Genomic DNA, 18,971 nt, shown 5'->3' with positions numbered 1-18,971 from the left:
GCATCAAAAGCCAGTATTTTTCAAAACAATTTGTGTGTTCTCTTAAGTAATGCAAGTATAGTAAGGGGATGTTGAAGTAGTAAAGTGCTGTACTATATGGGTGCTTAAATGCAGCACTCTGAGAAGCAGAAGACAAATATTTTTTAAACCGAATTTGTGGTTAGAGTCATCATCAGTTATAAACAAGAATATATAAAAAAAATCCTTTACAAAATATTTTAACAATTTGATTTCTTATCAAACATCTCCTACTTCTAAATACACGTATTTTTAAATGGTAGCGTTTAAAACAAATAAATACTTTTGGTGTTTTAAGTAGATGTGCATGCTACTTTCTTGCTCAAAGTAGGAGAAATAAGAAAATAAACTCTTAGGAAAACTGTTCTACTTTTGGTACAGTCAGTAGGAGAAAATTTTCAGTTTGTCTCAAGTCCGCCATCCTTTCACCATTGGATATTATTGAACCATGAACTTACTCTTTTTTTTTTTAACTTTTGGTACCCAGACATATGCTCCTTCCAATTTTCACTGTACAGCTTAAAATGTGTTGGAAACTGCTTCAGAATGGAAACTATATTGTGTAGGGGAATATCAGGAAAACTCTGGAAGAGCTTTCCAGTAACACAAATAACAGCTCAACATGCTGTTATGTGCTTTCGTGTGTTTTTGCCTTTTATAACTACTCTTAAGAGACATTCTAAAATTTTATTTTTTTAAAATCTTTTAAAGATCTTTAAAATTTATTTGAGAGAGAGAGAGAGAACGAGCAGTGGGGAGGGGCAGAAGGAGAGAGAGAGAGAGAGAAGCAGGCTTCCTGCTGAGCAGGGAGCCCAATGTGGGACTCGATCCCAGGACCCGGAGATCATGACCTGAGCCGAAGGCAGACTCTTAACTGACTGAGCCACCTAGGCACCCCATGAGACATTTTATTTTTATTTTTATTTTTTTAAAGATTTTATTTATTTATTTGAGAGAGAGAGAATGAGAGACAGAGAGCATGAGAGGGAGGAGGGTCAGAGGGAGAAGCAGACTCCCTGCCGAGCAGGGAGTCCGATGTGGGACTCGATCCTGGGACTCCAGGATCATGACCTGAGCCGAAGGCAGTCGCTTAACCAACTGAGCCACCCAGGCACCCACCATGAGACATTTTAAAATTTTAAATTGAATCTAGATTTTGTTACAGCATAATATTTCTATTATGGAGATTCTTAAAGTTATTATTCCAAATCCACTGTATTTTAGAGCTGAATACATTTTCAGAGTTTCATTTTTTATCCGATTTCACCCTGAGACCTGAATTATTCAGATCCCCATAATGTGTTTGATAATCATAAGAGCACCTTTTGTGAAAGAAGCAAGAAGTAGAGACTTATATTTAGAAGTTAAAAGAAATAATGGACAGAGAAAGCAGCTGGAAAGTGTCTTGTATGCCAAGTTGTATCTGACAATTAAAATTACTTGACAGGGTTAAGAAAGGTTAATGTAAAATGCCATGCTATGAAGGTAACATATTTGAAATAAAGTTTCTTAAAATTATATTTCTATTCATTCAATAAATGTAGCATTTCTACCATGGGCAAGCATTTGGATATCTATCTATCTATCTATCTATCTATCTATCTATCTATCATCTATCTATCTATCTATCATCTATCTCTATCAAACACTCAAAGATTATGTTTTTTGGCTTTTTCCTCCTCAAGAAGTTAAGGTTCTAAAAGGAAAGATGGCATAACTACACAAGTAACTGTAAAATAAGGCAGGACAAGGTGAGTGTTCTTTTTTAAAAGAGTAAGATATATTTTGGGAATTTCTGAAAAGGGCAAAATGGGGAGGATCAGGCACTTGAGCTTAGCTTTGCAAAATGAACAGGATGTTGACAGAAGAACGTAAGGTTGAAGGTCATTTTGCAGGCTGAGTGAACAAAAGGTTTAGAGTTGTGAGAATCAGTGACAGTCTAACTTTGTTAATGAGTGATAAGCCTGGAGAAGGATAGGTAACCATTCCCACAATGTGCTTGGTGCTGTGTTAAGTGTATTACACATATAATCTAATCTACTTTAATTTCTTAAAAATCAATAGGATTGGACCCGTATTACAGAGAAGGAAACTCAGAATTGGAAAAATTACTTACCTCGCCTAAGAGTTCAGGGTTGGGAAGTAGAGTCTAGATTTAAAGCCATGTCTCAAAGCCAATATTGTTTTTACTACTACAACATGGTGCTAAAATATGAATACTCTATAATGGAAGGCAAGGACTTCGCATCTTGTTTCATGGACAGTGGGTAATTATTAAAAACCTATAGAACATGTTGTTTTCTTTAGGAAAGCAGAAAGCCCTTTTTGGATGGATTGGAATGGAAGAGAGTAGGGTAAGAGAAGAGAGTTAATACCATAAAATTCCAAAAGTGGTAACAATAGTGTTCATAATGGAAATGGAAAAAAAAAAAAAGAAATGGAGAAAACTGGGCAAACCTTCCCATAGATGGAATTCATGGAGAGTGGAAATTAGATGTGGGAGATGAGAAATAAGAATTTTTTAAAAAATATTTTATTTATTTGATAGAGAGAAACACAGCGAGAGAGGGAACACAAGCAGGGGGAGTGGGAGAGGGAGAAGCAGGCTCCCCACTGAGCAGGGAACCTGACGCGGGGCTCGATCCCAGGACCCTGGGATCATGACCTGAGCTGAAGGCACACGCTTAACGACTGAGCCACCCAGGTGCCCCAAGAAATAAGAATTTTTTAAAAGGCATTTAAATTTAAAAGCTGAAGGACTGGGAAAACTGTAATGCCATTAGCCAAAACAGGAAAATCAAGAGAACTAAACTCGAAATTTGATAAAATATAACTACTTATGTCAATTCTTAAAAATCTATAGCAATAGGTTCTTAAAGAATGAATGCATTGTCAAATTCCTTAAACAACAGAAACTTTTCCCATTTCCATTTTTCAAGAGGAGAGAAACCACAGAGTACAGACCTGGAAAATGGGTTTATTAATTGAGTGTGATCTTCAGAGTATTTGAAGTGGTCCCAAGGTACCAATGACAGTAGATTTCCAATGAATTATTGATTCAGCATTTAGAAAATAGAAGGCAAATGTTGAAGTTTTATTTACTATATTATTTAAAAATGAGGGCGCCTGGGTGGCTCAGTCGTTAAGCATCTGCCTTAGGCTCAGGTCATGATCCCAGGGTCCTAGGATCGAGCCCCGCATCGGGCTCCCTGCTTGGTGGGAAGCCTGCTTCTCCCTCTCCCACTCCCCCTGCTTGTGTTCCTGCTCTCGCTATCTCTATGTCAAATAAATAAATAAAAAATAAAAAGCCTTTAAAAAAATAAAACTGAGAGAGCTCATAAATGTATTATATTAGGGCGCCTGGGTGGCTCAGTTGGTTAAGCGACTGCCTTCGGCTCAGGTCATGATCCTGGAGTCCCAGGATCGAGTCCCACATCGGACTCCCTGCTCGGCAGGGAGTCTGCTTCTCCCTCTGACCCTCCTCCCTCTCATGCTCTCTGTCTCTCATTCTCTCTCTCGCAAATAAATAAAATCTTAAAAAAAAAATATGTATTATATTAAAGAAACGTAGGAGTTTCTGCAGTCCTCAATTAAATGATGCATTTTTTTAAAAAAGATTTTATTTATTTGAGAGAGAGAATGAGAGAGAGAGAGCACAAGAAGGAAGAATGGGAGAGGGAGAAGCAGACTCCCTGCCGAGCAGGGAGCCGGATGCGGGATTTAATCCCGGGACTCCAGGATCATGACCAGAGCCCAAGGTAGTCGCTTAACTGACTGAGCCACCCAGATCCCCAAATGATGCATTTTTGGAAAGGGTTTACAATAGTAAAATAACAAAACAAAACAAAAGCAAAAATACACCTAACAATTAAAATAATCCAATTAATGTGTGCTAATGATAGCATCAAATGTATTAAACCTACTACTGATGTTATTTTTCCTTGGGTAGGTAATACTTTCTGAAGTGATTTTTTTCTATCACAATATTCACTTCATAGCAAAAGTGTGTTGGGGAAGTCAAATGAGATAAAATATGTAAAAATTCTCTAAAAACTTAGTGAAAGCTGCTGAGATACGGCTTCAGCTTGATAGGATGGATAAGTCAAGGTATTTATAGTTACTAACATAAACAATTGGTTCCCTGAGGAAAAAAGGACCAAAAAACCAAAAAATAGTACATTTAAATAGTCATAATCCACAAATAAGCTATTACTTGGCTTTGAGTCATCTTTAAAGGTCATTTAAACTCATAAACATGCACTTCCAGCCTAGTTAACTTGTGTTTCTAATTAATTATCATGTAGAGGTTTCAATTTTATTTGGATTATTTTTCATCCAAGATTTTCTTGTTCCCTCTTTCTCAATTTAAGATTCAACACACTTCATGCATTTTAAGATAAAATTCACTAGAAGAAACTCTTTAAGAATGCAATGACTAGAAATGGCTTTTTACCATTGCCAGGCTCTTGTCTTTATAGAAATCAGAGTGAACTTTATGTTCCCATATTTTCTGACTTTCATACTAAGTGAAAATGTAATACATCAGACAACAAAACTCAAAATCAACTTTATGATAATGTTTCATAATAGCAATGGATTAGTTACAGTTGTGGGTACTTTTGAAGTTCCTAAAATCTTGTCTTTTAGAAATTTATTCTATAAATTCAATTTATAGACAAAAAAATAATCCTTGCAGATAAATTCCAAGGTTTTTTCCTGCACAAGTATTTTGTCTATTTTCTGACTAGGCTACCCAATCTCTTGTATTGTAAGTAATCAATTATCTTAATTATTTATAATTGTTAATTAGTTTAAATTATTATTTTTTTAAGATTTATTTTTATTTATTTATTTGAGAGAGAGCATGAGCACAGGTGGGGGGAGGGGCAGAGGGAGAAGAAGAGAGAGAATCCACAAGCAGACTCCCTGGCTCCGGGCTTGATCCCAGTACCCTGAGATCATGACCTGAGCCAAAATCAAGAGTAGGCCACTTAACCGACTGAGCCACCCAGTCTCACATTATTTTGTGGCTAAAAGCAAATTTCAATCTTTGTAGATCTCCATTGGTTATACAAAATGAGATACTACTTCTCTTACTGAAAGAGTTTAAGTATTCTCTAAAAACCTTTAAAAAATATAATTGATATGTCAATAATTAGAAAGTTGTTGCTCTTTTTAAAAATATACTAAATAAAAGAGAATACTTTGGTTAAATATTTTCAAAACATTTAAACTGAATTACAGTGTATGTTATGATATAAAGAATAATGAATGGAAGCTAAATGATTAACTCACTAACCTTGGATGTTGCTAGATAATTAGTTTAAATTATTAATTCATATTTTAACTAATTTTTATGGGGCTATTTAAGAAAAATTACCACTGATTGTAAAAAATATTCACTGCTATCCAGATCAATAAGACAATTCCTGTGATTATCCTTATTTTCTGCTTTATTTTTAAAAGGCTACTCTTATATAATTAATACTGAACCATATCCTCTCATTTGGTGATATGAATACAAACATTATAAAGTATCCTACGAGTTTCCTGGGAAGTGTCAAAGCGCTCCCAGGCTTTGTCCAGGAGAGACAGTGTGTGTGTGTGTGTGTGTGTGTGTGTGTGTGTGTGTGTGTATCTGTTTCTCCTACACCACAGGTGGCTTGCAGGTGTAAGCCGTCCTTAGAGGAGAGACCGGCACATTGTACATGTCTCTGTGTCAGTGCTCTCAACCACGTTAGCCTGCCGAAAAGTTGAGAGTTCTCTTTGAATTATAACACCTATGATTAGTGAATCTATTCAGTGCATTTTCTGAACCTCCTCACCCACGTATTGAACCTTCTTAGAGTGCTATATTCTTTCCTTTTCTTTTTTCGAGATGAAGGGTGAAAAGTGATTTAAAAAATGAACCTGCATTTCAGCATCATGGTAAATGCTTATCTTTTCCTGATAAAGGGGCTATAGTTTCCTTTATCTTTGTCTTAATTAATATATTTTAAAGTCCTCTTGTTTTCTTTTACATCTCTTCTATTATTTCACAAATTTTGATCTTAAGTAAATTCATAGAGTTTGGGCATAATTATAACTAATATTTGTATAGCGTTGTACATTATTATTTTATGCTTTTAAAAAATGATCTTACACATTTTCAGGGGCCAAGACCAGGCTATGGCTCACAGTGCTTGAGGCTTATAGATGGTGGTGTGAGGGAGCTGATTCGTCTTGGCTCCTGAGAACCAACAGTATGCATCTTTTCCAGCTTCACATTTATCTCTTAAACCATGTTGGTAGCTTGATAAGGGTATGAAATTGGACATGTAGGAGTATTTACACCACGGAAATTGGCAAATACTACAAATCTTTTCTTCCAGAGAGTCAGTTGTTAAATATTTACCAGCACACCCACTGCACGTAGATGAAATTTCCCCAGCTATCACCCTCCTCCCTTGGCACCACACCTCACCCCTGCCTGCTTTGTCTCTACCAAGAACAGACTGCACGTCTTTTTAGTGCTGTGGCAACCTGTCCACAGAAAGTCAGACCAGAACATCACGTATCATGGAAGAGGCAGGCCCTGGGCTCTGAGGAGGGGAAGAAAAATGATATATTTTCTCTGGTACCTACTCAAGTTATTTATGAAGCTTCCAGGAAGGAAAAAAAAGTCTGAAAAACTCAATGCCCTAGAAACAAATACTGTATACTTAATTATATCATGCATAACCAGTGATCCACACACAGATAACAATATGCTGAGACACACATACAGTCATGCTTATAGGAGGTGAAGTTTTTTTAGTGGAATGAAATACATTTTACTTGTTTCCGTGTGTGTTTGGTGTTTAAATATAATCTCTGACTGTACTGCAAACTCTGGAATACATGTACTCAAATTAACTCAAATTCTAAATCTATAATACCAGGATTCCTTTGTTTTCACTACTTACATTTTGACATTTCTTCGCAGTCCAAGCAATCATTACCAAATATTCGAGGTGGGAGTATTAGTGAATTCCAAAAATGTTCTGGCGACAGCCAAGTCATAAAATAAGTATTTTAACCCACACACATTGTATTCATTATATTCTAAAAAAATAGAACTATTGATAGCAGTCATGCATATTAATGATTAAACAATTCTGAAATCCCTCTTGCACTTGTAAAAACTGTAGAGCTTCTCTGTCTTGGCAATATGACTTTTCTGCCCTGAGAAGAGATACTATAGGTCAAAGCTGTGTGGTCTTTGTATGTGAAGCAAATATCAAAGAAGACAGTTGTTTGTTGTTGTTGTTTTTCATAATTTGTTTGGTTTTGTTCTTGTTTTTTCTTCCTTTTTTAAAGGATGACTTCCCAAACGAAATTCTATTATGTCAAAATCCAGGGTTGATAGCTGGCATCCCCGTAGACCACAAAGGAGGGATGCTGTTTAATCCAGCGAGGCCAGCCTTCCCCTGCACACATGTACTAGATACAGCTTTGGAAAATCGATTATTACTCTTCTCGTTCCTTAATCACATGTAAATCCACAAAAAAAGGATCCCATTATTTAAAATATCTTGTTGAAAATCCTTTCCAAAAAATGTATTTTGCAGGATGAATAGTAAACCCCTAATAGATATGTCTACTAAATTTAGGTGTTCTCAGATGAGGTTTCTTAATATCGGATTGTTCTGCAATCCTTTCTTTCCTCAGACTGGCTAGAGATAGAGCCTTTATCTAGAAATATTTTTAATCTTGCCCCACAATCCTCTTTTCTAGCATGGGTGAATATAGCTTACAACCTTCTCATCTTTCTGTTTTAACTTCGTGTCTCTTGATTCCTTGTGCATGATCCACTCTCAGTGGCACAGTAGAGGAAAGCATAAGGAAGGAAGGTAAGAGCAGGCATGGTGACTTTTACCTGGGCTTTTAATTTGCTCACAGATTCTATGACTGCTCTTTTTATTTCCTTCTCTTGTTTAATTTATTTTGCTTTCAATTAAGTTAAAACACTTTAAACTAATACTTTGGAAGATGAACAACTAAAATATCAGAATATGAAAGGAGCTTAGACTAGTAAAAACTGAAATGAACAAAGGGGTTGACTATCTGGAAGATTATTAATAAATGATAAGCTTGATTTTACATTCAAAATAAGTAATAGTATTTTCTTCCCTAGTCCTAACTTAGGCATTTATACAATTTTGGCATACTGGAACTGTGCTATGGTAGATGTGGCATTATCAGATGCTCTAAGGATCAGCAATACTTTGAGGTCTTTTAAGAGGTTGTGTTTTAAATCACTCAAATTAACCATTTATGCAAATATAGCTATACAAATATAGTCTATAAACCTATTTGAGGAAACAATATACTCATCTCATCACCCACAGCCCCATCACCCTTGCCTTGGAGCAGGTGTTCATCAGCTCTTTCCTAGACAGTCTTATCATCTCTTTGTTCTTGTCTCTTGCCAAGCCATCCCCCAGACTGCTGGTAGAAGCACCTTTCTAAACCTTTCAGTGGCTTCCCATCCTCTACAGGATAAATATCCAAACTCAACTAGCCACATAGGTTCTTCAGGATCCAGTCCCTGCCTATATTTCTTGTTTTCTCTCTTGGCAGTCCCTCTTGTGTATGTCCCAACCATAGCCAACTAACCCCAAATGCCACAAGTGTCCTATATTTCTGTGCCTTTCTCATACAGTTTCTTCTGCCTAATTTTCCCTGTCTCACTAGTATGTTGCTACAAAATGTTCACAATGTTTATAGAATAGATGTTGTGGAAAGGCAAGAGTTTCTGTGAGAGGAAAATTTAACCTATTTACTAATACTCTTTTAGGAAATAAGCATGCAGACATCATTTTTCATCTTCAAAATTGTTTGATGTGGTTCAAGAAACAAGAAACTTTAAAAAAAAAAAGTCACTATATTATGATCCCAGGACAAAGCTGATCCTTTTCATTGGGGAAGTGAGATACTTATTAAAACCTGGCTTTGAATAGCTTGTGAACTTTTTCCACCCCAAATACCTCTTTTATAAAGAACACTTCTATTAGTATCATTGACTAATTACAGTGATAAGTCCAATGAGGAATGGGTTGGGCAGGTCATGACTTTCCAAGGATAGGTAGGAATTATCAGAAGTTCCATGTATAGTTTTAAAAAGTTCCAGTGATTCTGAAATCTTTTTCCCTGAAAGATGTTCTTTGCCCAACAATGCCTGTCCCCACCTCCAGCCCAGCTTATTCCGAGAATCACTGGTTGAAGAAAAAGGAACAAATTCAAAATAAGGAATTAATTTGAATATTTTGAGTGAAAACATGTAACAGTAATATTCCTCAGGGATCAATAAAATGAGTCAACTTAGTCACCATTTCCTAACAGTGAGAATATACAGTGAAAATTCCAAGTTTGCAGATTATGCTAACATCTTTAAATTAGTGAAATAAGCTAACAATGCTAAAATGCTGGTAGACAGAACATATGTATATAGGTAAGCGGAAAACTGGCGGATGAGTTTGAGTGTAATATATTTTATAATAAAATTTAAACTATATTTATAAGATAAAGGGCTCTGAATAATAACTTCCTCACAAAAAAGGCACTAAGAAATCACTTTGGATGTTCCCCTAAAGATACTATCTTAATGTGCAATTGTAGCCAAAATACAAAGCAATGGGCATCATCAGGAAGAAAGTAAGACAGAAAACAACATATTATAATAGTTCTGTGTAAACAACATGATATGTCTACATCTGGAATACAGATGTCGTCCTCTTTCCTTAGCATTAATAAAGACTACCCAGTACAATGGAAACATCCTGGAATTAGAATGAATGAATAAGACATACATGACATAGACTAAAAAAATTGGGGATATGATCTAGAATAATAAATGTTTATTTAAGATGAACCATATTCAATGTTTATGAAATCATAATAATATGGATAAAAAGAACAGAGACTTGTTAGTCATCTCATGAAATATTAGGACTAGCATGCACTTAAAGTCTTAATGTGCTACAAGCAAGGCAGATAAATAGATGTGCTATATAACACAGCAAACAGAAAACATGAAAAAGTTGTAAGGCATAGAAGTATTGCATGCTAAAAATATAAATAGGTTGGAGCAAGGTTTGGCCAAAACTAAAAAGAAAAACCTACAACTGGTTAGAGAAGTAGAGATGTTTGGAGTTTGTCTTGTTCTGAGTTGGCATCATGAAATGTAATCTGAGATGAACTGTTGTTTGAATTAACCATGGAATTTTGTGCTTTTTAAAAAAGACTTTATTTTTTTAAGTAATCTCTACAACCAACATGGGGCTCAAACTCACAACCCCAAGATCAAGAGTCGCATGCTCCACCAACTGAGCCAACCAGGCACCCTAAGTGCTTTCTTATCTAATTAGATAAACTCCAAAAATGTAATGAAAATTAGAAGGAAATTTAACAAATACTTCTGGTTAATCTTTTTAGTTCTTCTGATGTTTAGTATGATTAGGAAACCCATTAATTCTTTAATCCTGGAATGATTACTAACTTTCATTTACTGATTTATGACACACTAGTTACTATGGGTTTATGTGTCCTTCTATCTACTTCAGCATTTAATGAAAGCCTTCCAGATACAAAACCCTATACCAAGTACTAGGGATTTGCAGACGTGTAAGACAGTATCCTCAAATGGCTTATAATTTAGATGGGAAAAAAAGGGCTAAACTTTTCAGTAACAATGGAAGAATAGAGGTGAATGCTAACTCATAGTTTAGCAGTGTGTTGTCCTTAAAGAGATGATGACAGATGGGAAAACTCTGCAAAACATTATGGAGAAACTTGAATTTCAGTTTGGCTTCGAAAGACAAGTGTCACTCAAGTAAATGGAAGTTGTTAAGATACTCACCCCCAAGGCTTACCTCAGACCTACTGGATCAGACTTTCTGCCAAGTAGAAATGAGCACTTGAAATTTTTAAAAGAATTCATCACATGAGTCCATTCAGCCAGTTTACATGAAGAAATGTTTGGGAAATACTGAAATAGAGATTCTATGTAATTACGGGGACTGGTGGGCGGAAGCAGGAAAAGTGCCTGGCAATTTGGGGGAGAAAGACAAGTAAATCAGTGGCTTTTGGGGCCTGCGGGTAATGCAAATTGTAGAGGAACAATGGGAGAAAACTGCAAAAGTAGACTGGATCAGATTTTGGAGGGTTCTGAATTCCAAGCACAAGAGGTTTTAATTTGTTTTGCCTCTTAATAGAGTGTACCATTGAAAGTTTTGGAGCAGAACAGTAACTTTTATAACGTGTTCCCTGGAGGCAAGAGTCTAGGCAAGAAACTGAAATAATAGTTGAGGTACAAATAATAAGACCTGGCCTAATGGGATGGCAATGGGAACAGAAGTGCTAGATACATATTTGGTAATATAGAAAGGGCAACTGGCAGGTTCTAGTAAGAGTTTGGGATGTCCAGATCTTCTTTTTAACATTTTAAATATCTTCCTCTGTAAACTCAGATGTTTTATTTCTTCCTCTTTTTCCTTTCACTTTAGTTTCTGTGAAAAATGTTATTACTCTGCATTAGAACGCATTGTTTAGACTGGTAGCAAAGAATGTGTGCCTAAAAATTCTTAAGAAAACCAATGGCCAAAATGGCTTTAAATCATGCTTTAATTTTTCAATGCTGATTACCAGCAAGATCTGAAACCAAAGTGTTTAGAATTATTTTATTGTCTGGGTGGCAAAACATTTAAATACAAGTTAAAGAGGGAAAGAGGAAAGATTATATTAAATATCTACCACACAGCAAAAATTCACAGGACATATTAATAGTTAGAATAGAGGGATGAAGTGGATGTGTGGTTTATCTTCTAAACTGGTGTCTTTGTAGATAAGATGAAGCCTAAATGTCTTGACTTCTAGAGCTAGGTGTAAGTAAAATGTTATGAAAGTTTCCATATCTTCTTATCTTCTTCCTTTTATGACCATTTTCCCCTTTCAGTTTCATTCTTGGTACCTTTGTGCTCATTACCTTCAGCAAAATCAAATTCTGCTTTCAGAGAAGATATAGTCACTTATACCACGGTATGGATACATTTATGTCTATATGTTACCTCTCCCAGGTATATTTGTATTCTGAACCTTATCTCTAATCTTATGTAATGAATATTCTGCTTTCCTATTGAAGATACTTTAGACTTTGGGAAAAGCTAGAAAATGGAGAGATTTTCTTGGTGCTAGGAAGAGATATTTTTTCTCACATATTCTGGGATTATATCATCTGCACCTGTTGTGATAATTTTGGAGACATTTTTAGAACATAGTAAAGTGTTGTATTTAGCAGATGTAAATGTTCTACTTGATCAGATAAAAAACTCTTTCTGAATAACAATTTAGAACCTACAGGGATTACAGGGCAAAGAGGATTTTTTCCTGTCTGATTCAGGGAGAAAACTGACCCCCTTGTGTTACAGAGAGGCCATAAATGATAAGGAAAAGGTCAGGAAATTGGCATAGAAATATAATTCTGTTCAATACAGTTCAACGATGTTCCCATGACATAGTTTAGTAATATGCCACTGGAATCATTCTATTTGTTGCACAACTGAATAGTTTGTTTCTAATTCTGGCATGGCTCTAACCATGCTGAAATAAGCTGTTGCAACTTAAATTCTTTCAAAAGAAAACGTTGCCATCACTGTACCACACACTAATGTACTTTCTAAAGATTTTTAAATGCTTTGTTTTCAAATAAATCTCTAAATGAATGAATGATTCTTTTTACTTAACCTGACAAAGCACTTAAATGGTTTTTTACATCATTACAGAATAGATATAGGATTGATAAGAACTATAACTGATTTACCCCCCCCCCATGATAATGATGGTGTGGAATCAGTTCTCTTATGCAGGACATTTCAGTTATATTTGATACCAGCAATTGTGCAATCATGTGTAACTGTTTTGAGTTTCATTTTGGTTTGATGGGAATTATACTTCCTGGGTTTCGGTAATAATTTATCTACTTGGGTTTCTTTCTTGCTGGCTTTGATTTCATTAGTCTTCTAATTTCTTTTAGTGTAGTCCAAGGTTCTGTCTTAGATCTGTTATTTAACAGTTACAGGGCATGCTTTTTTAGGGTAGAGTGATCCAAAGATAAGATTAGCATTATCAACCAAATATATTAATTGTGTTATCTTACAATAGTGGGTTCTAGAGTTCATGGGAAAAGTAAGAGAACCTGGACCTGCTGGAGGTCTCTATCTCCACAAAGTCCTTTGTGTCACCTACTCCAAGTGAAAGATAATAAATAAATGTGAGGCAAGTGAACTCACTTCTTTCCCAATTCAAACACTGAATTATTGCCTCCAGGCAGCAAAGTCAGCATGTGCACAACATATCCACCTAACGGTCCTAATCTAACACTAGCCTGAAAAAAGAGATTTGTCTTCAATGTTAAGCAATCACTCTGCTTACTGCTTACGTGATGGAACAAATTTATTTTAACCTAAGATAATCTGGTGTTTGTTTCCCTATAACTTTTGAGGAAGTCAATTTTGAATTATATGCATATACTGCTAAAGGTTACCTCCTAATATTCTAGGTGGGCAACTTAAAATAAGATACTGGCAGCCACGTGATCTTATTAAGTAAATATATCTTACATAACTTTGACATTTTGATAAAACTTAGTTCATGATATAAGCTGTTTACAAGAAAACAAAGGACCCATAAACTATCTTAACAAGAAATTTAGGACTGAAACAAATTTAAAATAGTACCTGAGCATTCATTGTCTCATAAGCAATTTATCTACAATGGTCAATGTGAAACATGTATTATTCTGCTTTCAAACATATTTGCTTTAAAGAATCCTTTCTCAGTTAAAGGTAAATATGTCATTTATTTCACTGAGTACTGTCTATCTGTCTATACACAAAGCTGCTACTTCTTCCAGAAATACTCTTAAAATTAAATGGAAAATACAGGCCTGAAGAGGAGGCTAAGGGAAATTTTAACAGTTGCTTACAAGCACATGAAGGATGTGATGCTGATACATTCATGCAACATTCAACAAATCTCCACTATGAGCCAATTCCTTGCTAGGCTCAATTTAGAGACAAGCCCTGTCCTCTTGGAGCACTGTAACTGGTAACTAACTCTTCTTCATGTTCATTAAAGGAAGATGTAAGGAAAATAATTTACCTTGCAACAGAAACCAATGAGGTTAAATTTGTACTAACACAATGAAGAATTTATGAAGAAATTCATAAATTCAACTTATTTGCAATACCTTTAAAATTGAGTAAATGTATTTATTTAAGGACTTATGGAGTAGTTGGTTTTCAAAGATCTTATAAATGTAACGTTGTATGAAGTCAATGTTTCCCTTTCCTTCAAGTCCCTTTTACTCCTGCTATTCTTGCTTTTGTTCAATATTATATTTTCCATTACATGAAAAGTAGAATACTGATGCGCAGGTTTAGGGTATCTCTCATACTCAGTTGTAATTAGTGAATAAAATCTGTAATGTTTGCTGGCTTTTCTTTTATGGACCAACTATCCACAAAATATAACTGTTGAATGATGGAAGTATTGTTAATTATATGTGGACATCCTCCCATTCAGGTCTAGTTATGACAGTATGTTCATACTTGTCCCACCTCCAAACCCTTTTCTCCTAGCCCCTGCTTGTCCATTGCCCACCAGATTTTTGTTGCATTCTGACACTAAGTAAGTGAAGAACATTGGAGGGTTTTTTTGTTTTATTTTTTTTTAAGATTTATTTATTTATTTAGAGAGAGAGGGAGAGAGCAAGAGCGTGTGTGGGTGGGGGGAGGGAGCAGAAGGAGAGGGAGAGGATCCTCAAGCAGACTCCCCCACTAAGCACAGAGCACAACCCAGGGCTCCATCTCAGAACCTGAGATCATGACCTGAGCTGAAATCAGGAGTTGGCTGCTCAACTGACTGAGCTGCCCAGGTGCCCCAAGTGAAGAACATGTTAATTTTATTCCTCCACATATTGGGGTTAAGAATATAAAAAATCAGGGCACCTGGGTGGCTCAGTCAGTTAAGCATCTACCTTTAGCTCAGGTCATGATCTCAGGGTCCTGGGATTGAGCCCCACATCAGGCTCCTTGCTCAGCAGGGAGTCTGCTTCTCCCTCTGCCCCTCACCCTGCTCTTGTGCTCTCTCTCTCAAATAAATAAATAAAATCTTAAAAAAAAGAATATTAAAAAAATATTTCAATTTTTAACAACCCAATTAAACAGTGGGCAAAATATACATAACAGATACCTTACCAAAGTAGATATACGGATGGCAAATAAGCACATGAAAAGATGCTCAATCTTTAAAGGTTCTGCCTCTAACTGGGATGAAGATAGACTTGAAAATGGCAAGGTTCCTGAATGAGTAATATGTTTAATTGTTTGATGTACCTTAAAAATATCTTTCACAAGGAAATTAACAGATTTAAAAGTAGATTGCTTGGGAATGCATTAAGTAATGTTGGCAGAATTGGTATCCTATCAACCCTGACTTTCTAATCTGTTTTGTCCTATGTGCTGTGCCCTCTCTTACTCCAGAAAACACAAGAATGACTTTTGTTCAAGTACAGAGTGGGAAGTGATGTTTTTATATATCCAGAAAGATCTGTAGAAGAATGAACTGTGTAAGCTTATGAAATCCTGCCCTTCATACTAAAAGCCAGGGAGTTGCTCAGATAATAGAATATGAAATATATAGCTTGCAGATATTAAGTTAGCTACCAAACTTACTGTACATGATTTTTTTTGGTCTACAATATATCTATTGCCTTATATAAGACAAATATAAGAGTTTGTATTTTTTGTAGATCTGAATTTATGTTTAAGAGAAGCTTCTGTGTATTAAGTGACAGTAAATTTGCTCCCTAAGATGTAAGACCTATTACATGGGTACATTAAGTTAACATAATGATTGTGGTAGCAGAATGATAGAGTTAAAAAAAATAAAAGAAAGGTCAGCTCACATAATAGAACATGAGAATGAAACAATATGTTAAGTAAATTGGCCATTTAGCCTTAATATTTTTGTCAATAATGTTGTCAACAATAGAATCAATTAATTACTTAGGATGTCACCCTTACAAACTAGGGAATATACACAAAATGACTTGCCTATTTTTTTCCTGTAGTTTAATCATTCATAAATTTATCTAAATATTTTTGCCTATTTATTATTTAAATCTGTATCACACTTGCAACAAGTGAGGAATCTTGGTATAAATTGCTATTGCTTTTTAAAAAAATTCTCCAGCATCTACTTTCAGAATTTTAGGCGTTCCCCTAATGTACTTTAAAAATTCATGCTGGGGCACCTGGGTGGCTCAGTCAGTTATTTGACTTCCGTTCAGATCATGATCTCAGGATCCTGGGATAGAGCCCTGCTTTGGGCTCCATGCTCAGCAGGGAGTCTGCTTGTCCCTCTCCCTCTGCTCCTCCCCTCACTTGTGATCTCTCTCAAATAAATAAATAAAATCTTTAAAAATAATTAATGCTAATTCTTTGTTCCTATTACCAATAGCATTTATGATTTTAAGGCATTTTAACTTTACTGTTTAAAAATTTTTTATTAAGAATTTATTTTTAGAGCAGCTTTAGGTTCATAGCAAAAATGAGGGGACAGTACAGAGTTTTTTTATATACTCCTACCCCCACATATGCATAGCCACACCCATTATCAACATCCCTTACCAGAGTGGTACATTTGCTACAATTAATAAACTTGCACTGACACATCATTATCACCCATAGTTTACATTAAGGTTTACTCTTGATGTTGCAAATTCTATGGGTTTGGACATGTATCCATTATGTTTTCATACAGAGTATTTTTTACTGCCCTAAAACCCCTCTGTTCTTTGCCTGGTTAGCCCTTCCTCTTACATCCAACCCCTGGCAACCACTAATCTTTTTACTATCTCCATAGTTTTGCTTTTTCCAGAATGTCATATAGTTGGAATCATAGTGTGTAGCCTCTTCAGAGTGGCCTCTTTCACTTAGTAATATGCATTTTAGGTCCCCCCATGTCTTTTCATGAGTTGATGATGAAAAATTTTAATTGTTTCATCTCACAGAAATCCCCCATCCCAGTTCCTTGGATATTTCTTTTTCCTGAACATTTTGGGCTTTATATTTTAAAGTTTGAGAGGATATATATTAATATAGGTGAGTTAGCATGATAACTAAAAATTATTTTAAAGTTTTAAAATGAAAGGAGACAATGGTTTAATGGTTATTAGGCCAATTAGAACATTTAATTATGTCCTTGACCAAATATACTCTCTTGGGCACATTAAAACTAAGAATTGGTATAAGCAAATAATGATTTTTTAAAAAATGTTAAATGATTCTTATGATTTTCTGTCAAGCCTTTATTGTTGAATGGGAAATCATATATATATATATATATATATATATATAAAATGGTGTGTGTGTATACATTGTATAATACATATTGTGCTATATATATATACCATCATGTAATATATATTACTTCCTAAAACTACCATATACAGATCAAACATTGAAATACATCCATATCCTTCATTAGAATCAATATTTAACAATTATTTAAAAATTTTATATATATTTTCTTTTGAAATTATTTGGCCTAGAGTAACTCATTGAATTTACTATTAGCTATAAATTTTCTGCAACTATTGTACATTCTCAGGAATCTTCCCCCAGAAATCTCCCATGAGAGGCAGCCAGCAGAATCCCTTTGACCCACATTTTCTTCCTTTATTCCATCCTCTAGCTGGAATCTGTGTTCTACCTTGTCTTATGAGAACAAAGTGATGGTGGAACAGTGAGCTGAATAGAGCCCGGAAACTCCCAAATGCTTTTGTGGAACAAAGTTGTCACTTCTCCCAATGTTTATTGGATGCAGAAACAAATGATTTTGTTTAAACCAAACCCAGTCTTAACTAAACTGAGGACTCAATTTCATTTTCCTGTCAGATGCATTCTTTATAAAATGCACACAAAAGTCTAGGAGCCCATTTTTTCAGTTATTCTAAAGCATCAATCAGAAAAGGCAAGTCCTGTTTTCAGTACTATTGTTAATAGCCAGGTGTTTACTTTAATAGCTTTTTTTCCCCCCCACTTCTAAAGTCATGAGATTAAAGTAGAAGAAGAAATGAAAACAACACCTGTGCTCTCATGTCTTTCATTTTCCTATTCAGAACTTCACTGTTGCTAGAGATCTGCCATCTCTTCTGGTGCAGCCATTCATTCCCACATGGGCCAGGATTCATTCAGCTTGATGAATCTGTCCTTCTTTGTGTCTTGATATACATGTCATGAATATCCAGCTCCTAGGAAGCTGTCTCAAACCTGTGTTTGACTGTGTTTGAACAGCATTAACTATTCATTTCTAAAGAAAATTGTTTATTGTCACTTAACTATGCTCAGCACTCTGCAGGTATGTTTTCTTCCTCTTCTACCCAATTTATTCCTTTTGCTATATTAATGATAGCTTGGATTTTCTAGACTCTTGAGTTGGGGCAGGGGTAGAGACAGACAATCTCAAGCAGACTCCACAATGAGTGTGGAGCCCAACTAGGGTTTCCATCCCATGACTCATGAGATCATGACCTGAGCAGAAACCAAGAGTCGGATGCTTAACCAACTGAGCCACCCAGTTGCCCCCATAATTTGGTTTTAAATTGTCTTTTCATGTATCAGAAAACTCACTATCTGTTTAAAATATTTAATCTTTTTTAAGGCAGTAGGTTCTGTTACCATCTTTAAAATTGCTTTAAATGAATTTTATTCAATTTCAGTAAATTTGAGAGATTTTCTGTTAGCAATAATTTTTAAGATAAAGTTTAAGAGAAAAGTAAAGATATTACCTTATTACATACTTTCATAGTATTATATAATGATTAAGAGCCAGACTGTCTGGGTTCAAATTTCACTTCTGCCATTTACCAG

General features: G+C 35.3%; 2 protein-coding genes across 6 annotated transcripts in view; one reads left to right on the top strand and one right to left on the bottom strand.

Moving 5' to 3' along the window:
• Positions 1-18,971, bottom strand: part of FAM227B (family with sequence similarity 227 member B) — a 213,309-nt gene that overhangs the window by 104,184 nt on the left and 90,154 nt on the right. The gene's annotated exons all lie outside the window — the stretch shown is intronic.
• FGF7 (fibroblast growth factor 7) overlaps positions 1-18,971 on the top strand; it is a 51,930-nt gene that overhangs the window by 29,949 nt on the left and 3,010 nt on the right. The window lies entirely within an intron of this gene.

This window comes from Mirounga angustirostris, unplaced genomic scaffold (genome assembly GCF_029215605.1).
Source record: "Mirounga angustirostris isolate CCGP_5_RB_7025 unplaced genomic scaffold, mMirAng1.0.hap1 SCAF_9, whole genome shotgun sequence".
NCBI classification, from domain to species: domain Eukaryota; kingdom Metazoa; phylum Chordata; class Mammalia; order Carnivora; family Phocidae; genus Mirounga; species Mirounga angustirostris.
The sequence above is the reverse complement of the archived record's forward strand: the minus strand, read 5'-3'. Positions and strand labels throughout refer to the sequence as shown.